A 21,331-nucleotide genomic window follows, 5' to 3' on the forward strand; every position below is an offset into this window, starting at 1 on the left:
CTGAATACTGAGTTGGACAATGTGATCGAAAAATCATCCACACAGATATGTTTAACTGTCTCATTAAATTCGACGTATCAAACACGGAGTGCTCTTAGAACCCATCAAATAATATCTATATCTTATAAGAGAATCACAACACGCAATTCAAATCCTGGAGTATGTAATAAATTTAATTTTTACCATAGAAATCAACGCACCTTTGAACTCTCTCCACATATTATATATATAGATGTGCATATATATATATATACATGTGTGCGCGCAAAAAAGATGTTATATCATATATAAATTATGATATTTATAGGTTTAATTTTTACAAATATCATAACTCAATCCTATAGAGGTCATAACTAAAATAAAAAAAAATTATAACCAAACACCACATAAGGTATAACTAAAGAACTTTTAAATCATATCTAAAATAATAACATAACTAACATCACAATAGTCATAACCAAAAACCATAAAAGTCGTAATAAAAAAAAGTGTGTACCATAAAATTTCCTGGACAAAAATATATACATGTACATATGCCTACTTTGAGTTTACATATAAAATAATCGAATCAATCGGTCTGAGCATTCACAAAAATGGTGGTTTTTTTTTTTTTTAATTTTTAATTTTTAATTTTATTTTATTAATTTTTAATTTTTTAATTTTTTTAAGTGAAAAACTGTGAATATCATTAACACATACAAATTGTAACATAAAATTTGTAAGAGTGAAATTTCACATTTTCAATAAATCAATTAATATGAATTGCTAAAAATGTGAATTTTTATAATAAATGTGAATATTCACATTTAAATTCGTATAAAGTACTTGATTTTTGGCTTATCCAAATCTTGCGCCAAAAATACATGTCAATTCTAATAATATTGTTAAAAAACTTGTACAAGGTCCAAACATTTGCATTGCCTTCTTCATCAATGGTCGATAATTGACTTTGGTCGAGTAGTTTTCCTATTTCATTGAATTTTTCTTGACAAGACCCATAATTTTCTTTCCTTTTCTTGTAGATAAAATTTTCCTGCACTGACAAGTAGCTTTAGTGCATTAGGAAAATTTAACATCTTGAACACTGTTGTTTGATCAATGGGTTTCTTTCGAAAAAATTGGCTGGCCGGAGCTCGAATCCACTGTATAGTGTTGGCATCACCGGAAAATCTTCTTGGATCGGAATATGATGGAACCCAACTGTGTACCAAAGGACTATATCTTTGTTCACAATTGGCCTATTTCTGCACTTAACAAAAAATATCAAAGATCATCATCAGAGCTACAAACGGATTGAATTATTTATGAATAATTTGAACTCAACTTTCTTGAGCTTGACCCGTGACTTAAATGAACGAGTTTGAGTCAATTTTTTTGACTCGTTTAGTAATTGAATGAAACTAAGTTCGGCTCAAACAGGCTCATAAACACAAAGGTGTAAAAAAATTGATATTTATTTTTAATAAATCAAAAATATTTTTTTAATTAATTTTATTTCTTTGTTTATATTTGGTGTATATAAAAATTTTATATTTGATTAATGAAATTTATTAATAATATTGGTATTCTTCTATATTTTACCCATAATCTTCATTTCTTTTTAATAAGCATATTAATTGAAATTCGATTTTTCTTTTCAAATTTGAGCCAAGCTTGTTTACCCAATTAAGTTGACTCAAGCAAAACTCAAAATTTTAAACTATTTGACAATCCAAATTGATTATTTAAGCTCAACTTGAGCTCTGCTTGAGTTCAAATTAAATTTCAATTATTGTTCAGCAAGTAGATTTCAAACACATCAAAATGGTTCGACTCGACTCGTTTGCAAATCTAACAATAATTTTTTTTTTTGGGTACCTCTTGCTCCAAACGGCCAAGCCATCGTCGCCATGGCTCCGGTCGGCATAAAACCCACCAGCCCACCTCTCCAACCGGTCATAAGGGTCAACCACAGCTGATATTTCGTGTAGGCAGACCGGATTTGAGGATAGTCATCGTCCGACAGGATGGAGGTAGCCGGTTGTCCGGTGATCAGCCGGTAACCCACCTGATTCCCCAACTTGGTCATCTTATTCGGATTCACTATTGACAACTCAGCTGGCTCCAAGCCAAGCCGAGTTCTGGCTTTTGCTTCCGACTCGACAGTTTCTCTAACCACGGTCCAGTAACTCTTTCTTGGCGTGCTCGGCTTACTCCCCACCGCTCGAGCAGCCTTTAATTTCAATCTGACAAATGAATTGTTTGTACCATCAATGTCAAGGTCGAGGTAGTAAGTGAGGAAGTGATTGTGATGGATTGCAATGGTGTTATGGGCTACAAAGGTACCATAAACACCCTCTGTTTTGCGACCATTGTGCGCGTATGAGGTTGCCTTCATCTCTAGCAACCCTGTCAAACTTACCTGGTAATTTACCAAAAAATATTCAACTAGTATCAACATTTCTAAAAGCAGGTAATAAAGCACTTGTTTGTTCTTACCCCAACTTTAACGGAACCACTTTGCTTGAATTCCCAATCAAGAACGTAGTCATAGTTCCCAACAGTTGCCACCATCCTAACCACCAAACTAACCTCTGTCTCCCCACTTGTTAACTGCAAAACCAAACCAATTCAAATCAAAATCACACAACATAAAATCACAAAACATACGCAACCAAATGACCAAAATTGCCAAACCATGTTACCACTTGTCCTGGAACACCAATTTCAGTATGCCTCCATGCCACATCACCAGAATATCTCTCAAATATGCAAATTGCCCTGGCCACCTGTTGTGCCTGCCCGTCTGCCCCGGCCATGTACCCGTCCATATAGGCCGCGTTGCTAGGGCAGTCGATTAATGGCATGAGGGAGTCAGCAGAATGCCCAAACCCAAATTCGCCAATGTCCATAAACGTCCTGAAGTACCACTCACTTGTCAGATCCATTTACGGTACAAATGTTTCTGACACGTGTCCTCTGTAGAGCACACGCCGCCACTTTGTCCTTCCAGTATCGAATACAAAAGCCGTTGACATGATCAGGCCTGCTCAGGCATTGAACGCAATGTGGAAGGCCCAATTAGCCCATCTGACCTCATGGTCTTTGATGGTGAACCCAATTTTGGTTCCATTGCAAGGGCCGAATTAGTCCCCTGCCCTGATGACCGGAAATCAGTATCATTGGCACTAGGCAAAGGGACTTTAAATCTATCTATATATTTGATAATTTGCACTGACTCAACATCGACTAGTATACTTATCCCCTCAATAGGCCTTGTGAAGATGTTAGTTGTTCCTCCACGATAGTAGCACAAAACTCTAACCACTCTTTTGGTTACAAGTTCTCCTAACCAATCTACTAGCCTACTAGCTTGGAGGAGCTCATTGTAAGTGAATGGGGGGAAACCATGACCGGTGTAAACATGGTCCGATGTGATTGAACCGGTGGCTAAGTCCACAATGAGCTCATGGGTCTCACCTCTAGCCCGAATTACCACTACAAGAAAATACACTTTTGGCGACTAATTTTTAGTCACCAAAAGTATTGATTTTAGTCGCCGAAATACTTTGCCGACCAAAAATTTTGGTTGTTGGCTTTGTCGTGGATACATCGCCGCCGAATGTTTTTTTAGTCGCCAAAAGTCCTACAAAAATACCAACTAATATTTTAGTAGGCAAATGTACCAGGTATTAGCGACGAAAAGTGGCTTAGTCGCTGATGACTGACATTGGTGACTAACATATTAGTCGCCCAAAGGGTACATCAATTCATTTAACTCACATCTTCAGCTACTAAATCTTTTGTCGCAAAAACTTAAAATATCCACGGCGACGAAATTAGTAGTCGCCAATAGTGCTATTTCAGCTACTAAATGTTTAGTCGCGGAAAGGTTGATTCTTGTTAGCTACTACACACATTAGTCGCCTAAGATTTTTGATTATGTTTTGGCGACTAAATATTTAGTTGCCAAAAGTGTTTTGAGTTTTAGCTACTAAACAATTAGTCGCCATAACTATTTTCGATTTGTTTTAGCTACTACATATTTAGTCGCCAAAAGTGTTTCGAGTTTTAGCAACTAAACAATTAGTCGCCGAAGTTGGTTTCGATTCATTTTGGCTACTAAATATTTAGTCGCCAAAAGATTTATTTCTTTTTGGCTACCAATTGTTTTGTCACCAAAAACGTCATTTTATATTTTTGTTTTGTTTTTTTCATTTTAATAAATTTTGTCACAACCTATATGTATCCACCGCAACCTGTAATAGGTATACAACCTATATATATTATCACCTATTCTATAATGCATGTTTCACTTGCAACCATCAAACAAAAAAGAACACTTTCTAATGTAAACTTATATGCAAACCAACTATATATATTCCAATTACAAATAATAACGTCATACATTCCAAATACGTTACCAAAACAATGTCCTCTATACACAAAACGTTTTTATTATACTCTACATTGTAATGACCATTTGGCAAAATACAAATTACCATGGTAATATGTACCACGACAAAAGGTAATCTATGTATACCACCAGAGCAATTAATACAAGTTCCAAAAATACCATGTATCTTGCTAAAAATTGTATGTACGATGCATCCAAATTCCATACAAAAAAGTATAGGACGACAAAAAGCTTCCCAAACTTCCAAAACTGTGAATTATCTTCCGGGCAAAAAAATAGAAGATTCACATGTCAATGCCAAAAGCCATCTACACAAAAAAAATTACACCCATTAGTTCCATTGTAAACAAAAATTGTATAGAAAAAGTTACAGCCATATACAAAACACAAATTGTAAGAATGTCAATTGTAATTGAAATTGTATTTAAATATAGTTTGAATTTAGGAATTTAAATATAGTTTCTTTACACTTTAAATTGTATTTAAAGTGTAAAGAAATTTCCCAAGTCAATGAGCTCCAAGTCAAGTTTAGTCTAAAGTGTAAACATATATATATTTTATTTATAAATGTACATATATAGAGATGCTTATAGAACATATATATTTATAAGTTTTAATATATAAGCTTTAATATATATATTTATAAGCTTTCTGGCGTTTCTTATGCCAACTCCCAACATACACGTGCTAATTACGTCCCGTCTGACCCCACAGGTCCTACTTGACATGAGAAAGCTACCCGTGCCATCCCTACAATTGTTCGGGGGCTGCTTTAAATTTTCGGCCCTTAAAGGCCTTTTCGGCTAAGTTTATGGCGTTTTCCACACTAACTCCCAATGTACGCGTGCTAATTACATCCCGTTTGATCCCACAGGTCCTATTTGACATGAGGAAGCTACTCGTGCCATCCCTACAGTTGTTCGGGGGTTATTTTCAATTTTCGGCCTTCGAAGGCCTTTTCGGCTAAGTTTATGGCATTTTCCATGCCAATTCCCAACGTACATGTGCTAATTACGTCCTGTCTGTCCCCACAAGTGCTATTTGACACAAGGAAGCTACCTGTGCCATCCCTACAATGGTTCGGGGGCTGCTTTCAATTTTCGACCCTCAAATGCCATTGTCGGCTAAGTTTATGGCGTTTTTCATGCCAACTCCCAACGTACACGTGCTAATTACGTCCTGTCTGTGCCTGCAAGTCCTATTTGACACAAGGAAGCTCTGTGCCATCCTTACAGTGGTTCAGGGGCTGCTTTCAATTTTCGGCCCTTGAAGGCCTTTTTCGACTAAGTTTATGGCGTTTTTCACGCCAACTCCGAACGTACACATTCTAATTATGTCCCGTCTATCCCTATAGGTCTTATTTGATGCGAGGAAGCTACTCGTGCCATCCCTACAGTGGTTCGGGGGCCGCTTTCAATTTTGGGCCCTCAAAGGCCTTTTTCAGCCAAGTTGTACCACGCCAACTCCCAACGTACCCGTGCTAATTACGTCCCGTCAGTCCTCACAGGTCCTATTTGATGCGAGGAAGCTACCCGTGCCAACCATACAGTGGTCCGGGGGTTGCTTTCAATTTTTGGCCCTCGAAGGCCTTTTTTCGGCTAAGTTTATGACGTTTTTCACACCAACTCCCAATGTACAAGTGCTAACTATGTCCCATTTGTCCCCACAGGTCCTATTTGACACAAGGAAGCTACCCGTGCCATCCCTACAGTGGTTTGGGGTCTGCTTTCAATTTCTGGCCCTCGAAGGGTTTTTTTGGCTAAGTTTATGGCGTTTACCACGCCTACTCCCAACATACCCATGCTAATTACGTCCCATCTATCCCCACATGTCCTATTTGATGTGAGGAAGCTACCCGTGCCAACCGTATAGTGGTTCGGGGGCTACATTCAATTTTTGACCCTCGAAAGCCTTTTTTGGGCTAAGTTTATGGCATTTTTCACGGCAACTTCCAATGTACATGTGCTAATTATGTCCCATCTATCCCCACAGGTCCTATTTGACACGAGGAAGCTACCCGTGCCATCCCTACAGTGGTTCGGGGGCTGCTTTCAATTTTAAACCCTCGAAGGCCTTTTTTGGGTAAGTTTATGGCGTTTTTCACGTCAACTCCCAATGTACACGTGCTAATTACGTCCCGTCTATTCCCACAGGTCCTATTTGACACAAGAAAGCTACCCGTGCCATCCCTACAGTGGTTCGGGGGCTGCTTTAAATTTTCGGTCCTCGAAGGCCTTTTTGGGCTAAGTTTATGGCGTTTACCATGCCAACTCCCAACGTGCCCATGCTAATTACGTCCCATCTGTCCCCACAGGTTCTATTTGACGCAAGAAAGCTACCCGTGCCATCCGTACAGTGGTTTGGGGGCTGCTTTCAATTTTTGCCTCTCTAAGGCTTTTTTTCAGCTAAGTTTATGGTGTTTTTCACACCAACTCCCAACGTACACATGCTAATTACGTCCCGTCTATCCCTAAAGGACCTATTTGACACGAGGAAGCTACCCGTGCCATCCCTACAGTGGTTCGGGGGCTGCTTTCAATTTTCGGCCCTCGAAGGCCTTTTTCGGCTAAGTTTATGGTGTTTTTCACGCCAACTCCCAACGTATACGTGCTAATTACATCCCGTTTGTCCCCGCCGGTCCTATTTAACACAAGGAAGCTACCCGTGCCATCCCTATAGTGGTTCGGGGGCTTTTTTCAATTTTCAGCCCTCGAAAGCTTTTTTTCGACTAAGTTTATGGCGTTTTTTCACGCCAACTCCCAACGTACACGTGCTAACTATGTCTCGTCTATCCCCACAAGTCCTATTTGATACAAGGAAGCTACCCATGCCATCGTTACAGTTGTTCGGGGAGAGTCGCCAGAAACTGTTGACCGCCCGAACTCCGCTTCACGAGCGAGGGCGCGAATCGCTGTTCTAACTACTACAATTTGGACTCCTGTCATGGTTCTGAATCTAATCTCACAAAGTGCAATGCAAGACTGATAAATCACCAAAGAGTCCAAATCCGGCAAATCGTTTTGGAAAATCAATTTTAATCAAAAAGCGCCAAACATGGATTGCTTTACCAGATTTCAGAGTCGCCACCTAAATATTTTGTTTTGGGAAATTTAGAGAACCCTGACTTGTGCCTAAGGCAATGTGTCCGTTATCACCAAAGTTGCCTTGGCTCGGGAACTTAGGTACGAGAGGGGAAGGTCTTGAAATGAGCACCCCCGCTCGCCCGATCAAAGGATTGGCCTCTACTAATCATGATATGTTGTTTTGAAAACACATGTGTTCTTATTCCAATTTATTAATCTAAAATTACTATGTGATGCACACAGCATACAAGTATAGACTCAATCACGCGGATTGGAACAAAACAACTCATGTTTGTTTTTGAAAGTGGTTTGAAAGTGCTACTCGCAAGTAGGCTAAGACGCGGATTTGCCACCTTCAAGTGGGCTTAGAAAAACATGATTTTGCCACCTTCAAGTGGGCTTAAAACTCACAATCATCGAGTTGTTCCAATTCAGGCAATCAAGCCTTCATCCATAGGCATTCATGCGGTTTAAACAATTAAGCAGTTAGCCTCATGGCAAGCATGATATCATGGCAACACTTACATACATGCAAGGATGCTAAAGCATAAAAGCTTACCTAGTACTCCGAGCCAAAACAGAAGCTAGTTAGTAATCAATGCATGATCCTAGCTATGTCCACAATGCCTAATGCAACACATGCAAAATGCAACAAAGATAGGCTCGGCTATTCTAAGATGTCATGTGAATGCAACTTGATAACATCCATTCAAATTGGTATTGAAATACAATGCAGTTTGTATGATGCGTCGAGCTCGGTGCATGCAAAACAGATGAATGATGCACGCATGCGAAGCATAAGGATGCTAATTGAAAATGACCCTAGACTAACCATTGAAAGCGGATAAGTAAAAGAGAGAAAGAAACGAGGGTTGGAAGACATGCATCACACACACGCACACTTATTACAAAATTTGCCCTCTCGACGGAGGGTCCGAATGAATACTCTAAGCTTATCTAACTAATCTAATAATCTAATTAGAATAATTATTACATAACTAAATTGAATATCTAGCTAACACTAAGCTAATTATTACAAAACTTTAACTAATTAACAAATGAATTAATTAAATTACAAATTCATGCTAAGTATTAAAATATGTAAACTAGGCCGCCTCAGTTTTGCCTTGAAGAAGTTGAAGATGCATGCTCGATTCCCGTCCTGAAAGCTCTCCAAATGCTCTTTGAAGGCTCTGTCTGCAGGGTGTCCTTGAGAACTAGCTGCTGGATCTCACCAAAACAGTGCTGAGGAGTGCACCAGCGGTCTGCCGACCATGAGAGGTGGCTGTCGATCCCCCTGCCGACCAAGAGTGTACACTGCCAGCCATAAATGAAGATCTTCCGGCCGACAATAAGAGGGTGCTGGCCACTGGTGTGCTGTGACACCAAGCTGCAGCAGAGCACAAAATAAAGAAAATGGAGGGTCTCCTAAGGGTGTGTACGCACTATGCCATTCCATATCACTTTAAAACATCAATAGAATGGGCATCATTGGATCCAAGACCATCAATCATGCATCTCGATGCAGGATGGCCAAAGATCCAACATGTGCAAATTCAATAAATGCATGACAAACAAGACACCAAGACCATCTCCTTATCATGAGAAATCAAAGGCAATGGAGACCAAAGGAGATTGGCTCATTTCATCACTTCAAGTATGAAATGAGCTAATCCACCTTGTGTTCAAACACAACACCGGGTTGAACACAATGCAATGCACACAAATAACATGACATGCAAAACTCTCATGCTAATCTTGACATGTTAAGATGGCATGCAATACTCTAACATGCAAGCATTCATGCACAATATGTTAAGGGGCCAAGAACACCAAGGCTAGTGAAGAGGATAACACTATAAACATGCATCACAATGCTCAAACATCCAAACCAGCTCAAAACAGAGTTACATCATACCCAAAACAGTGGCAAAACATGCTGAAATGGAGACTCAAAGGACTAGACAAACATGCATACATGTTAGTGCAAGATTAACGCACAAGACACAACTCTCCAAAAGCATCGAAAGAGTGAAACATGGAGTACAATGGCATATATTCTAGCACTGAAATGTCATGCTAAATGACTTAAAATCATGCAAATAACCCATGTGATGCATGTTGCAAGGCTTAAGCATCGAAGCTAGTGAAGTATATTGCACTAGAGGCATGCAAGACAATGCTCAAATGGCCAAATCAGCCACAAACAGACCTTATGCAGGCCAAAACAGTATCCAAAATGGACTGAGATGATGGCTTGAAAGGCAAGAAAATTAGGCTCATGCAATGACTTACCAACAAGGTATAAAGGTACAACTCTCAAGAGCACTTAAAGAGTGAAAAATATGGAAGTGTAACAATACTATATGCTCTGAAATAACATGCCAAATGATGCCAAAACATGCAAATATCTTAAGCCAAGCATGCAAGATACCTCAAAACTCAAAGCCATTCAAGGCTATTGCATTACAAGCATGCATCACAAGCATCATATGACCAAGAAGCCTCAAAACAGAGCTAAAGCATGTTAAAATAATAGTAAGAACTTGCTGGAGTAGAGCCAAAACATGCTAGAATAATGGGCCAAAACACCAAGTATACTAGGCTAGTGAGCAAGGTTTACACTACAAGTGTAAGAAGCATGCATGAGGTGACTCAACCAGACCCAAATAGAGTTATGACATGGTAAATAATGGCTAAAAACATGCTGAAATGGAGCCAATTTAAAGCACAAAGACATGCTACTTTGCAAGGCTACAAGTAGGATTACACTACAAGTATAAGAAGCATGCAAGAGGTGACCAAGACAGCCAAAAAAAAAGTTATGGCAGGTCTGAAAAGTCACAAAAATGAGCCTAAACAAAGCCTCTAAGAAGTAGAAACACATGCTCTTTTGGAGGGCCATCAACACATGCAAACAAGAGAAGATGAGGGGGGACCACCCCCGCATATTTTGAGCCTCAAAATAGGTTTTCTACCACTGAAATTTCTCTGGAATTCAGTGGTTTTAAGGCCAAAACAAGATGATTTCAAAGTCTTTAAAGGAAGGCAAGAAGCTTAGCAAATAAGCCACCAAAGAGGGTGAAACACCCCTAACTCCAAAAACACTTTAAACTACCATTTTTAAGCCTTAAAAACAAAGGTTTTTGTAGTTGACAACTAGGCCAAAATCAGCATGAAAAGGTGGCCAAGGTTGTGTACAAAAAAAGGCTTAAAAGAGGGAGAAACTCACCCTTGAAGCACAGCAGCAAACAACCAACAAACAGCCACTTTTCTTAAACCAAAACCACCTTTAGTAGCCCAAAACAAGTTCCAAAGGACCTCAGCCCAATGGTGATCAAGTCTTCTTAAGGGTTGATAGGTTAAAGATGGTTGTATGCAAGCCTTCTAGCACAAAAGCTTTGGAGAGGGTGAAATCTAGAGAAAGGTTTGAAGAGAGAGAGGCTCCCAAACCTTTGCCAAATTGTTCTCAAATGTTCTCCCCCTTGAATATGAGATAAAAGGCTTCATTATATAGCAAAAATGGAGCATTTCGTCAAAAATATCTCAAGAGAGACAGCTGGAGCAAAATATCTGTCCAAAACTATTTTCTGCCATCTGTGGCCGGCACCTTACCATTGTTGGCCCACAGGGGTCACTTTTGGACGGCATGGGGCCGGCATTGGCCATTCATGGCCGGTACACTCCCATAGAGGTCGGCAACAAAAATCAGTCTTGGTCCCCGGCTTAAAAGAAGCCTAATTCCTTCATCTGGACTCCTTTTCAGGTCATTCTTGAGCCTAAACTGAAGGCCCGAAAGTCTTCTTTCCAACGGTGGCAGCCTCACATCAAAATTCTAAGTGTGCTAAGAGATATCCCTCTTTTAGTGAAGACTGCTCAGTTTCGGTCCAACCGGATTGATGCCTAACTTCAACCAACCATATCTCCCCCGTCCGGACTCAGCTTCAGAAGATTCTTAAGTGAAAAATGAAGCCCCAGAAGTCTTCTTTCCAATGGTGGTGGCCTCATAGCTGAAATCCAAGTGTGCAAATGAATAGGCCTGATTCAGCGAGGGCTGCTCGACTCTTTCTCTTAACGGTTCATGCCCATTTTCTCCCCCAACTTGTTTTCTTCTCTCCTCTCCTCTTTTCTTCAACTCCAAACCCCTAAACAAGGTGTTTTGAAATATTTTCAAAGAGTTCATCTCTTTTTCATTCATTTTCACTTTGTCCTTTGCTCGGTTTACCGAAAAGTGCAACATTTAACAAAATGCGAGCGTCGGAACATCGTAGAAACTTATTTTCAAAAATGTTTTGAAAGAGAGGGTTTTAAGGTCTAAAAACCATTCAAAATAGTTTTGGTCCAAAAAGGGGTGTGAAGTTAGGATTTGAATCTCTCATTGCCGAAGAAATCGAACCCTTGCATTGCACAACTTTCACCACCAAGTGCACCATCAGTAGTGCCCAAGTCTTAAGGGCAGTCAAAAATGGAGTGTCTACAGGCTGCTTTCAATTTTCGGCCCTTGAAGGCCTTCTTTGGCTAAGTTTATGGCTTTTTGGTAAGACAACAAATAACAGAAGAGATCTACTATTAATTGAACTAATATATTTTTCCAATATGACAATAATGAAGCTCATAATTGTCTAACGGATTCAACATGGTCAATAGGGGGAAAAAGACTCGGAATTATGTTGATTACAACCCAAATAAAATCATGATTCAATGTTGAGAACTCCTAATGCACAATGAGGCTTTCATTAATTTATTTCACGTATTAGCATCCTTTTTAGGCAACAAAAATTACAATTTTATAGTGGAATTATTGAGACATGGCAAACAAAATACTTGTGAACTGTAAATATTGTTAAACAATTGGGTATATAACAACTATAATTGTTGTCCATTAACAGACCCCAAAACTCTAGAAACAATGACTAGGTTCATTGTACATAGAAGCATTAAAAAAATATATACCGATTGACTCGACTAAAACCTACTGACTGTTTCTAACTTAAAAAATTCAAATAACATTTTATTTTTCTAAAAAGTCGGTTTTCAGTTCAATTTTATTGCCAACACTAAAACCGACCAATTCCTTTTTGTACCTTGAAGAAGTATTGGCGGGGAGAGGAATATCACATCACACTGTAAGAGAGGTAAGTAGGAAGTAAGTGTTGGGCAGATTGCCTTAACTTTTTCTATTTGAAATCAGAATGCCAAAATGCCCCAACTTGCATAACCATATTGAAAGATTTGTTGCTCCATTTATTTTACACCTTCACGTGAAGCGTCTTAATTACGAAGGACAAGATGGAGAACTTTTCACACTCTGGATATACTTTGCATTGAGCATCATCGAACAACTTCATGAACATCAACAAATTGTGCTTATCTGAACTAGTACGTTCTTCGTCGATATGATCATCCATGAGACTACTCATGTAAATCTCTTCTAACATGGTAGGAAGTTCATCCGCATTTATGTGATTGGTTGTCATTCCAGCTCGGTTGCTTTCAGTATCATCGTTTTCGCATAGTAGGATGAGCACGAAACATGGGAACATGTTCCCCGCGGTGCACCCAAGTTCGATAAGAACATGCAATTCCTCTTCGAATCAAGTGTAATCGTACAACGTGTCGAGTAAATTTTGTGCCGTTCAAGCAATCAACACAAGGACAATGGATTTCATCCTGCTGCCCTAAATTCTTTGTAGCGAACTCAACAAACGACTGAACACCTTTTAGATACTCTTTACTTTTTAGCCTATCTTTTATCATCATCCAACTCTTGTCCATTATTGGAACAGTACACAACAAGCAAAGATGAACTTGGGAATGGACGGCAACTTGGAAAAATAGTCTGTAATGGAAGAGAGCTTAAGTGAGTTTAGGGGTTCGATTAGCATTGCTTTTTGAAGTGAACGAAATAGTAATAACAGATCGGCATGTTTTGCCTATTTGTCAATTGCATATAGTTGGCTAATTTCACTAGTAACTTGGCATGTATTCATACGCAAATGTGACATACATGAACAATTCTATGTGAAGTCATCTTAGAGAGAGACATATAATTGTAACCAAATTTAAAGAGAAATTAAATTTGATATTCAATATAGATTGGACTTGAATAGATCTCAGTAAATACATTTTGTAAACATAAATTTTATGAAAATCAGATGGGTAAAACAGAAGTAATGAAATTTTAAAGTTTTGAAACATTGAAAAAAATAAAAGTAATTGCTTTATACATTAATTTGGTTGCTATGCACAAATCACAAAGAACAAAGACCCAAAAAAAGTCCAGTTGGTGCGACTCCCATTGAAGATGCAATCAGCAAATGGTCTTTTCCATATATGAAACTAACACCTCCAAATATTTGTGTATTCAATACTATTTTTATGCATTATTCACAAATAGGAGTGTATTTTTATGCATTATTCACAAACCTCTTTACTTCTCTCAATCAAGTCAGAAAAAAATGCCTCTTCATAATAATTATTTTGATTGTGAACGTTAGACATCTTATAAATTTAAAGTAAAATTATATCATCAAAAAATTACAACTACATTATAAAAAACTAGAGAGAGCCCCAATCATTTTAAAAATCTACAATTTTTACATACCCTAGCAGCACTTGGACGGGGTAGTGGCGGCCATCCTACTATAACATGTTGCTCATTCAATACCCCATCTCATCCACTATGGATTTAGTAGTAGTATATGGAAAAATAAAATAACAAAAAAACTAAACAGAGGATATAACTAAGGTTTACATTCAAAGTAGTGGCAATCATTAAAAAAAAATTAGGAGTCTAGTCGCTCAGATTTCACAGGTGCATCTGATGATGATAACTTCCATTCTAAAGGCAGAGGTTGTTGGCCACCAATGAGTCACTAACCAACCCAACATCAACTTCATCAAAATTCAGATTAAGTGAATGGCCCAGATTAGGAGGGCATGGCCCAACTTTGTGTATTATATATGCCCCTGAATCTTCAAATATCATTATGGGAGTGTGTCCATTTAATTAGCTTCAGTTGTAATTTCTTTAAAAGTCAGCCTCAGTTGAGAAATCAGTGGCCAAAACATAAGAAATTAGGATTAGAAAGTGTGATTAATCAATAGCCTAAATACTCTCACATCTTTCTAGTGCAAACCTTTGCAACTCCATAGAAACAACAGAGGATAATCCGGTCAATATGACGATTAAAGAACAGGGTCGTCCTTTCACTTAGGATTTATTGAAAAAAGATGAAACATAATCTCTCTGATCTTCTGGGATAGTTGTAGCCTTTCAACCATACCGTTGATTCTGAAAGCACCTAACTTTATGATCTAAGTTGCACTATGTTAGTGTAGAATGGGGACAATAATAGAATGGCAATGGCCAATGTAAGGCAACAAACCTTATTCTAACTAGATTTTTTTTTGTCTATGCCCTCAATAGGCTTGAGCCATCTTTGTCGTAGACCAAAATGCCCTTACTGCAAGAACACGAAAGCCATCAGAAAGTAGTGAACTCATAAAGGGATGGTAATCTATGTAAATATATCACATTCGAACATTCTAGACCAAATGTAGAATGTAATTAGTAGTAGTTATTGGGTTTAAATTTTGGATTTTAGTAATTGATTATTAGATTTTTTTTGACTTTTTAACTATTTTAAGTTAATAGTCTGTTTCATGAAATATTTTTCATGAATTTTAAATTATTTTTCTACTGATTGGAACAAATATATAGAAATTAGTATAATGTTTGTTAAATATAAATTAATCTTACACCAAGACTAGCAAATGCCCCTATTAATTAATATAGAATTGAAGAATCATATTAAGGGTATATATTTGAAATACTACTTAGAAGGAACAATCAATCAATGTAATTAAATTAAATATTTTTCAATATGAAAATAAATTTGTTCACACACTTTTTTAGTATATGAACAATACAAAATATAATTATAGATGAAATATAATTGTTGTCAACTTGATTAACACTCTTCTCTAATGAAAAGAAGAAAAAAATATCCCAAATCATAGTCTGTTAACATATTATGCACAAATTAGACCCTTTCAACAATCTAACATCTTCGAGCTACCTTCAAAACACATAAACGTCGACTAACTAAAAAATATTATATATTTTTCATAGCTTTAGACCCAACTATGCAAGCAACAAATAGCCAATGGTCATCTACTACACTATACTCACATGAACTTGTACTCTGTCTAGTATTGAATAAACTACAACTAGTGAGTAATGCTTAAAAGAGTATTGAAAAATATTTAATTTAATTACATGGATTGATTGTTCCTTCTAAGTAGTATTTCAAATATATACCCTTAATATGATTCTTCAATTCTATATTAATTAATAGGGGCATTTGCTAGTCTTGGTGTAAGATTAATTTATATTTAACAAACATTATACTAATTTCTATATATTTGTTCCAATCAGTAGAAAAATAATTTAAAATTCATGAAAAATATTACATGAAACAGACTATTAACTTAAAATAGTTAAAAAGTCAAAAAAATCTAATAATCAATTACTAAAATCCAAAATTTAAACCCAATAACTACTACTAATTACATTCTACATTTGGTCTAGAATGTTCGAATGTGATATATTTACATAGATTACCACTCCTTTATGAGTTCACTACTTTCTGATGGCTTTTGTGTTCTTGCAGTAAAGGCATTTTGGTCTACAACAAAGATGGCTCAAGCCTATTGAGGGCATTGACAAAAAAAATCTAGTTAGAATAAGGTTTGTTGCCTTACATTGGCCATTGCCATTCTATTATTGTCCCCATTCTACACTAACATAGTGCAACTTAGATCGTAAAGTTAGGTGCTTTCAGAATCAACGGTATGGTTGAAAGGCTACAACTATCCCAGAAGATCAGAGAGATTATGTTTCGTCTTTTTTCAATAAATCCTAAGTGAAAGGACGACCCTGTTCTTTTATCGTCATATTGACCAGATTATCCTCTGTTGTTTCTATGGAGTTGCAAAGGTTTTCACTAGAAAGATGTGAGAGTATTTAGGCTATTGATTAATCACACTTTCTAATCCTAATTTCTTATGTTTTGGCCACTGATTTCTCAACTGAGGTTGACTTTTAAAGAAATTACAACTGAAGCTAATTAAATGGACACACTCCCATAATGATATTTGAAGATTCAGGGGCATATATAATACACAAAGCTGGGCCATGCCCTCCTAATCTGGGCCATTCACTTAATCTGAATTTTGATGAAGTTGATGTTGGTTTGGTTAGTGACTCATTGGTGGCCAACAACCTCTGCCTTCAGAATGGAAGTTATCATCATCAGATGCACCTGTGAAATCTGAGCGACTAGACTCCTAATTTTTTTCTAATGATTGCCACTACTTTGAATGTAAACCTTAGTTATATCCTCTATTTAGTTTTTTTGTTATTTTATTTTTCCATATACTACTACTAAATCCATAGTGGATGAGATGGGGTATTGAATGAGCAGCATGTTATAGTAGGATGGCCACCACTACCCCGTCCAAGTGCTGCTAGGGTATGTAAAAATTGTAGATGTTTAAAATGATTGGGGCTCTCTCTAGTTTTTTATAATGTAGTTGTAATTTTTTGATGATATAATTTTTATTTTAAATTTATAAGATGTCTAACGTTCACAATCAAATAATTATTATGAAGAGGCATTTTTTTCTGACTTGATTGAGAGAAGTAAAGAGGTTTAGTGTATGATGGGACTATTTTTGTATCCACTGAAAGCATGTTTGCCCTCTTTCTAATTTGTCAATAGTTTAAGATTAATAATAAAGTGTCTTGTTTGATAATTTAAGATGTAACCATTTTCATATATTTATAGACATATATAAAACTAAACAAATTAAGGAACTTAATTTCCCCAATAAGTGCCTTACAAACACTTGCAATGGAGAATACTTCCTTGTTTGATTTTCATTCTCAACGAAGACATCAAATTTAACCAACTAATAAATTATTTTTTCTATTACTCTAAATTTGAGTGTTTGATTACATTCAAAACATATGTTGTTCTAAATGGTGGGAACAACATAAATAGGATTTTAATCATCAAAGCAAAAAAAAAAAAAATTATAAGCAAATTAGAGTGATTTTTTTTTCAAAGAAATGTACCATAAATCTCCAAAAACCACACTAGAAGGGAACTGTAATGTCACTTTAAGCTCCTTAGCTTACTTAGATTGCAGAGGCTTTCTCCTTGTGGTCTCAGGTCCTCTCACTAACACACAAAACAAGCTAAAACATTAATTAGATTTCTCACCTATGCATGCATGCATATATATATATATATAGGTTTAGTTTGGAATATTTCTTAAACAAAGGCACATTTGGTCATATAGTTCAACAATCCAAAATCAAGAATCCAAAATCCACAATCCGAAATTTCAACCAAACCCATTCAAGAAATCAAAAAAAGCCCTAAAAAATTGTTTACGAAATCAACAGAAAATGAAAGAAAAAAAACATATAAAAACCCAACAAGAATCGTGAGACACGGAGATAGGAGAGACAACGAGAAAGAGATACAAATAGACAGACCCAGATCAACAGTGAAGGAGAGAGACGAGAAACAAATACCTATAATCAATGGTGGGGCCGATTTGCAGTGGTCATGGTGGTGAGCGCCGGTGGCCAACGATGGTGATGATCGGCGGTGGTAAGTGGCGGTGAGGTTTGGTATCGACTGCTCTGTATGTTGGTGTGTGAGACAAAACAGAATAAAAATGTGTGTCTATGTAATATATATACTGGGCGCCAATATTAATGAGTTTCCCTCTAAAAAAATTTTGAAGCTTTAGGGACTAAATGATTATTTGTCGCCAAATATCCTTAACAACGACTAAAACTTGGTCGCCAAAAGCATCCTGTTTGGCTACTAATTTCAAATTTTCGTCGGCAATGTTTAATATACAACGACTAACTTAGTTTTGGTCGTCAAAAATTCATCAAAAATACGCCCTTTTTTGGTGACAAAAGTTTTTTGTTGCAAAATGTTATTATACGGCGACTAAATGAAATTTTAGTAGCGTAAAATGGTAACAAACAGCGACTAAAACTAAGTTCGGTCGCCAATAAGACTATATGGCGACTAAAATAATTCAGTAGCTAAAAAGATTAAATCAATGCCGACTAAATTAGGTTTTTAGTTGCCCAATATGTTGTTTTTGGCGACTAAAATTGTTTTAGTTGCCAATTTCAGTCGCCAAATGCGCAATTTGTTGTAGTGTACTACCTTGGCTCAGCGATAGGGGAAAGACCCATTGTGTTTATTTGAAGATAGCCAATTGAGAACATCACTTTTCTCAGGTTCTTCAAGATCAACAAAATGAAAAGTTAGGTTAGAAAGAGCAGTACCAAGGTGAGAGTTTTGGATTATGAGCCTAACTTGGTTGATTTCACTAGGTGTAAGAGGGTCTACGGGGCGTTGAAGAGTGGGTATGAAGCAGCATTGTAGTAGGACAATAGCGCCAACTAAAAGTTGTAGAGTCATGAGCACTTGAAATTTTGATTCAGATGTTTCTTGTTTCAAAATACTGTTTGACAATATATAATAAGAGCACCAATTGTTCTTTTATTGTATCACACTTCTTACATCATGATGTAGCAAATCATAGTTTCCTCGTGTGTCAGCTTTCCTTTATAAGGAGGCAATGCACAGCCTATCCACTACTAGTGGATTACCATAACAAATATTGAATATAACAGTAAAATTATTGATACTATATTATTAGATTAGTGGAAAGTAAGAAATACCTATCTAATTTCATTTGCGATAATTTATTGATCAGTGACATCACATAAAATGATATCACTGTTATATTCAATACTTATTTTTATATCCAAATCTGTCATATTTTTTTGTCTCAAAATTTCTCTCCACCACATGATGAAGTCAAAAATGTTCATAAGGTGATAGAGGTGGTTTTAGTTTTAGACATAGTAACAAGGAAGAATTCAGCTTGAATATTTGACCACCGCCCTGTTAAATCTCTCTATCTTCTTATCCCAATTGGAGAAAGGTTACCATGTGCACTCTAAAAAGGGTGCATACAATATGCACTTTGTGTAAAAAGTATAATTTTTATCACAAAATATATAATTTTTTTTCTTCACAAAAAATAGAACTTTCTTTTCTTCTAAGGAAGAACAACATATCTTTACTATTCATAACTTTTATCACAAAGAGTATAACTCTTCTTACCATGAACAGAGTGAGAGTACTTTTAAAGCAGAGAATTATTGGCCCCATTAGTGTGGCTTAGTTAACTAACATTTTATTTTTCCCTTTGCTTGCTTTGTGGGCAAAGAATACTTTCTCTTTTTAGCAAAATGAAATGCATTTTCTTCTTTGCAAATCTTCTGCTTAGTGATGAAGTGAACTTGAGAGACCTTGCTTTCAAGAAACTAAAAGTTTAAGAGAGAGTGTGTAGAACACAAGAACATTAATAAACTCAATCAAGCCATCATTGATAAGGAGTAATTAAGCCACTTGACTTGTTCTGGAGGCTGCACTTTGAGCACTGCATTGTGCTCAAAGAAATTGGCCAGCCGGAGCTCAAACCCTCTGGTCGGCGTCAACATCACCGGAAAATCTTCTTGGTAGGGGACATGGTGAAACCCCAAAGTGTACCATACCACAATGTCCTTGTTCTCTATTTCCCTATTCCTACATTAATAATCTACTATTATTATAAAAGGGCGAAGAGTTTGTTATGTTGTTTACTTTTTTTAAATTCTAATTTTACCCTCTTAGATTTATTATATTTTCTAAAAATTATGAACAGTCCTATATAAATTATCTATTTATTTTTAGAATTTAACACTCAAAAATGATATATTTGCTGCTAAAACTTACAATTATGTATGACGAATTTTTCAAACTGTCGCTTAAAATTGAACAATAGCAACAATTTTTTGAAATGATTTTTTTAAATTGTTGCTAAAACTTATAATTGATGATATTTTTTTGACAATTTTTAAATTGTCGCTGAAAATTAACAATTAGTAACGTTTTCTAATAGTGTTAGATGAAAAACGCCATTAATTATCACAAGGCCTTTTGGATAATAAGTTCACCTAGTAGGACCCACACATAAGTCCCCAAAAAATTGTTGGGATAAATTATACTTCTACTCTTTTTTTTTTTAATTCTAATTTTGCCCTCTTAAATTTACTATATTATCTAAAAGTTATGAAAAGTCCTATATAAACTATCTATTTATTTTAAGAGTTGAACACTCAAAAACGATATATCTGCTTTCAAGAGTCCTATATAAATCTAAGCAAATTGTCTTCCTTCTTATAAAAAGATAAAAAATAAAAATCGTCTATTTTTACATTGATGATGATTGAAGAACAAAAAATAATTACTCTTTCTTATTTCCTGTGTTTACTTCTATACTGATATACATAATATTTACAATTGTCCATCATAAATCAAACCACTGTGAATAATTTTGGTTGAATCTTAAAATTATATGCATTCATTTGAATCTAAGCAAAGGAAAGCGCATGCGTTTTTAAAATAGAGATTTGTGCTGCATCTCAAAATTTCGCAAATTATCTTCATTCACTTTCTTTTTGTTTAAATTATATTTTATGAACTGTAATATTTTACACGGTACTTTAATAACTAAGGTATGATGTCAAAATTCTAAACAAGAATTACTTTCGTTAGTTTTATTTTTTAAATATGTTTTTCAATTTTTGATTTTTCATATTTTCTCAATTTTGGTGGTTAAAGATATTGGAATTTCTTCATATTATATTTAAATTATACTTTTACATGAAAATCTAATATCTAATAATCTAAATAGAATTAAA

The 21,331-nt window shown here is 36.2% G+C and overlaps 1 pseudogene across 1 annotated transcript; it reads right to left on the minus strand.

Moving 5' to 3' along the window:
• Positions 1-728: 728 nt before the first annotated feature.
• Positions 729-19,003, minus strand: LOC114294345 (primary amine oxidase 1-like; annotated as a pseudogene). Its single transcript, XR_014334520.1, has 6 exons — positions 18,741-19,003; position 16,420; positions 2,685-3,477; positions 2,479-2,592; positions 1,858-2,401; positions 729-1,244 (listed from the first exon to the last, which is right to left on the minus strand). The product of XR_014334520.1 is annotated as a primary amine oxidase 1-like (transcript).
• Positions 19,004-21,331: the final 2,328 nt, after the last annotated feature.

Source organism: Camellia sinensis, chromosome 7 (genome assembly GCF_055761805.1).
Source record: "Camellia sinensis isolate YWXY chromosome 7, ASM5576180v1, whole genome shotgun sequence".
NCBI classification, from domain to species: domain Eukaryota; kingdom Viridiplantae; phylum Streptophyta; class Magnoliopsida; order Ericales; family Theaceae; genus Camellia; species Camellia sinensis.